This window comes from Pinus tabuliformis, chromosome 9, assembly GCF_031772625.1.
Source record: "Pinus tabuliformis cultivar Carrire ecotype Pingquan chromosome 9, CPIR1, whole genome shotgun sequence".
Taxonomy (NCBI): Eukaryota; Viridiplantae; Streptophyta; class Pinopsida; order Pinales; family Pinaceae; genus Pinus; species Pinus tabuliformis.
In genome coordinates this window covers 1,658,859,454-1,658,866,642 of record NC_142307.1, presented here as the reverse complement: position 1 = coordinate 1,658,866,642, position 7,189 = coordinate 1,658,859,454, and the positions used below count along the sequence as shown (strand labels likewise).

Here is a 7,189-nt window from a genome sequence, read left to right as displayed (position 1 = left end):
TAGAATTTGTATGCAGGTAATTTTTGTACAAAGTTAAACCCTACACAATCCCACATGAGAAACAGGGAACCATATCATCTAATCAAGATAGAGCATCGAGAATCTCATTCAGTTCCTTAGTCTCTGAGGATTCTCCTCTTCATGCTATTCAGTTTACAGTTTCTATTTCTATGTCTATATGACCATTTCCACATGACCAAAAAATGTTTTCCAACTATAATGAGTTTATAAATATGTGATATAAAATTGATGACATTTCTTTGAGATGGAAAGAAAATTTTGGTTTTGGTGTTTTTTCATAAATAAGCATTCTAGTAGTTTTAATGCTTGCAATACAAAAAAAGTTTTCCTTTACGAGACAGGAAAGCCCATGAGGAAATTCGTAGCCTGAAATCTCCCATACCACCCTTCCCCTGTCCCTTGCATACAATGCTTCCCCTTCTCGTGCATACAATGCTCAGGCAAGGACTTGTTGCTCAACATCAAGAATTATACATGAGTTTGACGCTTCTGCTATAGTGGCATCCAATAAGCTTATGACTCAATTATTGAAATTGTCAAGTTGCTTTTATGTGATAAGATGAGATCAAACCAGGCAAGCAAGCACAACAACTTGTCTTTTCAATTATGTTTCATGTCGGACCGTAGATGCAATAGGGACTCAGAAAAACCAAATGCTAGATTCAGTAGAGAAATGCATGATAATTGGTGAAATACGGTGTCCAAAAACATGGTTTCCAAAAACATGATTGTCATGTAGCAGATGTGGGGCATGGTTATAGGAATGCCCCTTTGAACCCCTTAAGGGATTTGTATAGTGTGCTCAAGTGGTGACTTTTACAGTGGAAGATCCAATTTAGTGAGTTGTGTACCAGTAAAATAGGCAGGATGATTAATGCAATGCAAACATAAAAGTGGAACACACTAAAAACTATGAGTCTTGTTGTTGTTATTCTTTTATAATATCTTCAGGCTTAGGCCTTTTGTATTGTGGTTTGATTTGTTAATATAAGTTTTCCTACACCATGGAAAAAAGAGTTATTATCAACCAATACTCTAGGAGGATAGAAAACAACAAAATAAACTCAACCCTTTCCTTGAGTGGGGTCAAGGGACTTTTTTAGAATTATTTTTGGAATGTTTAAGAAATATTTCCATTTTCTTTCCTCATAATCTCTAGAAATTTGGGATTTTATTGTTTGGTTTCCCTTTTCATGGGGAATTCTCTGTTTGTTTCTACAAGACTTCCATTGGCTTTCCAGTTTAGGATTTTAAGTTACACCTTATCTACAGTGCTCTTCTTTGTCTCATTTTCCCTCTTCCAAGGGTCAACTAGATTTCTTCCTTCTCCTTTTCCTTTCTGAAATTCATCCTTGGCTAAAACTGGAGTGTTCCCTAGCATTCTTATCTTAAACTTGTTTACCAACTTGAAAGAAGAAGATACATGGCCTGCTTCCTAGAAAACTTAGCACTTGAATTTCTGATTTTGGAAAACTTGGCACTTGAATTTATGATGTTAGAAATCTAACAACTGCATCCTTCTATTTTTTCTGCTACCTCCAATATTACCTAGTCTAATGGAGGTTTGCTTGTGTCTATTTCTAGTATCTACACGTAACCTGATATACGTTTAGAATATATCATAGTTTCTCTACATTCATCAATAGCTTAATAATTTTCCCTCAACATTGCTTGTTGGATTTGTCTCCTCCTTTCTATAAATAAATTGGTAGTTTAAAAATCTCATTCATACAGTAGTGATCGTGGTTGTAGTGAAAAGATCAAAATTCAAGAACTAAATCTTTCATACAAATTTTTCCCCAAAATGAAGGCCCTTCCATGATTTGCTTCTTATCCTCAAGATTTATGAAGTAGATAACGTAATATCCCCAGGAATGAAAAATAATTGTAAAGTACTCAGTGTTGTAAAGTGTTATCCACCATTCTAGTACAACTACAAACAAATAAGATAGTTGAACTTGTGGATCAAAGTGTCTTCTTTTTAACCCTTCAAAGCATTGATAAGTTTCTCTTTGTTCTAAGACAAAAGTGGATCTTCCTTGTAGTTTTCAACAAAAACACCATCTCCATAGAGGTTTACATCATTCATATATCATGAATGAACTGTCATTGAAGGAAAAAGAATCCTTACGTGGCCCGATCCCAGCAATTGTTGAAGTTCTCTTTTGAGTGAGTAGGCTCAATTTTAAAGGGGGGAGAAACCTTGTTTGTAGAAGAAAAAGGCTTGAAGATCTCCTTTTCATGAAAAGGACAGCTGGGAAACTTGTGAATTTTTAGTGGGGGAATTAGAACCACCTGAAACACCTTCTCTACGACTTAGAGAATAAAAATATCCTTGGAAAATCTGGAGGACATCATTTGAGAGCTGCTTTCTTTTAAACTAGAGCCTAATCCCTCACATAGTCATTAGCCCTTGAATAGTAATTGGAAATTTGAATTAGAAACGTGAAAAGACCTTTGTTCAAAAAAAACAGTTCGATGTCGTCAACTAATTTGAAAACATATTGCTGATGGAAATCTCAATAGAACATGAAATCTAAAGTCTACTTCTGTGGTCATCTATCTTCAATCCCTTTCATCTAGTTTGACATGAGGTTCGTATATTGGTTTACTCCTGCAATTGCTTGCAATATTAGTCACTGCTTCTTTTATAATTGTGGCATCTCTTTTTGCGTTTGAGAGCTAGACATAGAATCGTTTGGTTTGACATGAGGTAGGTATATTCGTTTACTCTTCAAATTGCTTGCAATATTAGTCATTGCTTCTTTTATAATTGCAGCCTCTATTTTGGGTTTGAGAGCTAGACATAGAATCTTCAATGCTAGAAGTAAGTTGCACCAAAATAAACATCTAAGAATTCTTGGTATTCACCCATTTGAGTCATGGGTTAAAAATCAGGGAACATGATGGAGTAAAGGCGCTCAGCTCCATTGGCATGATCAAATGGGATAGTATTGTGTCCTTCATTCTAATATGCCTTATACAATTAGATAATAATTCAATCTTCAAGCGAATTTCATATGGCTATCTGATGTTGCGGGAAAACAACAAAAGAAAAATGTCTCAGCATAGTGCTTGATGATGCTTGTATGCTTGTACAGTAGGTTGTGGATTCTATTTACAATACATGCATAAATTTACCACTGTGTGGATCCCATATGATGCATTACTTCCAACCCCATAAAAGGCCTCAATCTCTAACAAAATACCTCTATCTATGTGCAAAAATAACACCTCTAAATCATTATTAATATCAACCAATTGTCTTGTCTTAGACACTTTTTTATTACTGACCTTCCCTTCCAAAAATGATAGGAAGGAAAATGTTGTTGAAGCCACCACTACAACACATAAGGTACTGCACCTGTGGAAGTCGAAGAGAAAAATATACTTCAAATTTTAGTCTACTTATAGATGTAATATTACTCTGTACTCTATTTTATTCAACTACTAGTTGGTCAGATGTTAATGGTAATTTTGGAAAAAAATATGTTCACAGATCTTCATACAAATGACAGTGACAAGTTTAGCATAAATGAGTTGCGGTCTACCCTTGTTCAAATGGGAGTCGATATGGGTGTTCCTCCCTTCATAGTTACCCCTGAAGGTGATTCTCTTATGACAAACATTTTAAAGAAGCATAGGTGGAACGGACCAAAGAATTAGCGCAGGCTCAGTTTGCTCAATTACTCCAAAGTGTCTTGCAAGATCTGCCTGATTCTTGGCTTTAAAGCCCATTGTTATCCAAGATATTAAGGTCTTCAATGGATTACAACTAAGAAAGTCTCAATGGCTTGCAACCGAGAAAGTTTCTGGCATATGAAAAACTTTTAGAGGAAGTGAAAAATCTTATGTTCCAGTAGTTGGATGTGAATAAAGATGGTAAAGTTAGAAAATCAGAGCTGCGGTCTTTTAGAAGCCAATGAAACAGTTGAGTTGCTCTATGATCAGATCCTTTTGAGTGTCGATGAAGACCATAATGGCCAGCTAGAACATAATGTGTTTCAGGCACTTGTTAATGGTATAGTGAAGACACTGGTGGAGTAACTCACTGCAAATCCCATATTTCGTGATCTAGAAGCCGTTGATTAGAAATTTTCTTAGATAATGCAATTCTCTTGTTTTGCGATTCTTTTTCTCAATCAGCCCAGTGTTAAGATTATTTATAGTTATTTTTAAGGATCTTTTTTCAATGAGCCCGGTGTTAAGATTATTTATAGCTATTTTTACATTTGATTCAACATGGATGCCATCTGTGGGAAATTTTAGAATTGAACATGTCAACATGACCCGACTTGGTCATACCGAGTGAAATTTGTATCGCGCCACTAAAATTGGTATTATTTTCAATTGTGGATTATATTTTATATTGTCTTCAGTTGACCTGGCAGCGACTTGCTGCTTAGTATCCCTTCCCGTTTACGTTAGAAATTGCTCTATTTTGTATTTTTTTAAATGAGAGATTGCTTTATTTTGTATTTTTTAAATTAGAAGTTGCAGAAGGGGATCAGGTCTTACTTGGATTTAAGGATTTATTGTGATTGTGGCATTGTTTTGTGTTTTGTAATATTGTTGAGATTGTGAAATTACCATATATTTATTTATGAGATTGTTATTTGAAGTTTGTAGTTTGTGTGGTTAAGAGATATGTACTTTGTGTGGTTAAGAGTTCCTGTGATAGTATTTGGTTTATTTTTTTCATATAATTTTTTTAATAGAAAATATAGTTTTGTATTTTATTGGGGGTTGTGATTATATATATATATATATATATATATATATATATATCTATATATATATATATATATATATATATTTAATTTTTTAATATTTAAAAATAGATTGGAAAAAAATAAGATTATTATTTGGATGATTTAGATTTGGGGTTTTTGAAATGATTGGAATTATTGTTAATATAGATCTGTTTTAATCGTGGATTTATTAATATTTAAGAGAGATGAAATCGTATTATATGTGCTAATAGATTTAATCTTTCTTTAGTGCTTCATAAATCTAGGATTAAGATGCATTTATAGTGGTTTTCTATTTTTCTATACAGACCAAGTGTAATTTTTCATTGTTTAAATTGTATTCTTGAATAATTTATTATTATTATTATTAAAAATTGAATGAGTTACACATTTTTCTACTAGCTAAATAATTTTACCTTTAATTACTTTTTCCTTATTAGCATTTAAATATTTTACTAAGGCCAGTATTAACACACATTTTCTCTCTATATATATTATTCATAACAATATTTATAAGAAAAATAGATTTTTTTTCTTAATTTTAATTATATAATTTAATATAGATATCCAAATACTTTATTTATTATTGGTCCAATAATGAAAGTGAAATATTTTTATCATATATTTTCATATTGGATTGTAATACTATCAACTAAGTGAACACAATCAGAATGTGGTTATTAATGTTTGTTAATGCTTTTAATTAAATGTAAGAAATTATGTATAATCATTTATGTTGATACAACTTTTTTATTTGAAGTACTTTTTTAGGGAGATTACAATGCACATTTTTTTTATTAAAAATATTGTTTTAAAGGGACATGTGTCAATTCTTAGTTGAAAATGGAGGTAATTACACAATCACCTCATATTGGGTTGTAGAATGAGCCCTGGGCTCACTGATCTAGATTTTCAATTGGAATAAATGGAGTGCAGCATCTTAATTTTTTGCTGCAGTTTCAAAAACATTAAATTAGAATAAGCTTCTTTTAATATTTTTAGAAGTATAAAAAAATTAAATAATATAATAATATGTAAATAATTCATTTTCAAATTGAAATGTAAATTAAAATTTGATTTTTTTATAAATCATTTAATAAGTAATGGAAATTGAAGATGTGTTATATTTTTTGTTGAAGTACCTCCACATTGTATATTGTGCTACACACAAGGAGGAGTCAAAGGCGGAACAAACACCCTCTATTCAAATAGGTCATTAGGTCAGTGAAGCCCCTCCTACATAGAGGGTTTGCAAGGGAGCTTTCTACCCGTACATAGGGGCTTCACCGTAGCGCCCCCAAAAATATTATGGAAAATTCTTACTTAGAAGGTTTGCAAGGGAGCTTTCTACCCCTATATAGGGTTTCCACTGTAGTGCTCCCAAAAAAATTATGGCAAATTTTTATGGCTATTTTTGATATCTTTTCGAATATAGATTTTATTTTTAGTGATTTCGCAACACATAGTAATTTAGCCCATGGTTTTGTAGTTTTTATTTATAAAATACAGTTCTATTATAATCTAGGTTAAATGGATTGGTAGTTATGGATGTCATAGAGAACCCCTTGATTGTGGGACAAGGGACCCACCTCTGCATTGTGTTTTGATTGCAAAACTGTATGAAGGTTTATATACTCTACCTTCCACTAGATTTGAACTTGTGATAATAAATACATTGAAAAATATTTCTAGTCTAACTTTTCGAGGGTAAAATATTTGTGTTAATGTGAGTGTTCACCATTTCATCTTTTTTGTTTGATTAAGAATCTATTTGCAATAATTAACTAAGTACAGTTAGAACCTACATTTAGTATCAGAGTGCATTTATCCCAAACTCTCTAGCAAGAGTGGCCTTGGTATATCACTAATAATGCATTCACTATTTATTGCTTGACTATGAGATGTGGTTTTAGATATGAAAATAGAACCGATAGAGTATAGGTCAAGAGATCAATTCCCACAGGAAACAAGTGTATGTGAGCTAGTCCTCTAGTCCTATTCAGAAGTTGTAGAGAAATCCTTTCTATGGAGGTTGGCAACTTTGGTTTGGAAAATCCTTGGAGAATGGCCAAGAGAAGTGTAATAATCTCAAGTTTCAAGACTTAGTTCCTTCAACGGTTGTCAAGAATTGACTAAGGACTACATCATTTCATAAAAAATGGACATCGAGGTATTTGACCTAGGAGGCTACAATCCCACGTGGGAACCATACACCATCATCTCACACATCGCACACACAAAATACATGTATTGACCTCATCCCTAACAACATTGGATCGAATCTTGATTTATGAGAAATATAGGTTGCTTTGTTTCCATTTCTCAAACCCTACATCGACCAAGATGCCTATGAGCACAATTTCCATTTTGGGACATGAACTTTTCCAGGAGACAACAGTGTGGTCGGATTTGTCCGA

The 7,189-nt window shown here is 32.9% G+C and overlaps 1 pseudogene; it reads left to right on the top strand.

The window, feature by feature from the left end:
* Nucleotides 1–3,489: 3,489 nt before the first annotated feature.
* LOC149155235 (uncharacterized) lies at nucleotides 3,490–4,113 on the top strand (annotated as a pseudogene).
* Nucleotides 4,114–7,189: the final 3,076 nt, after the last annotated feature.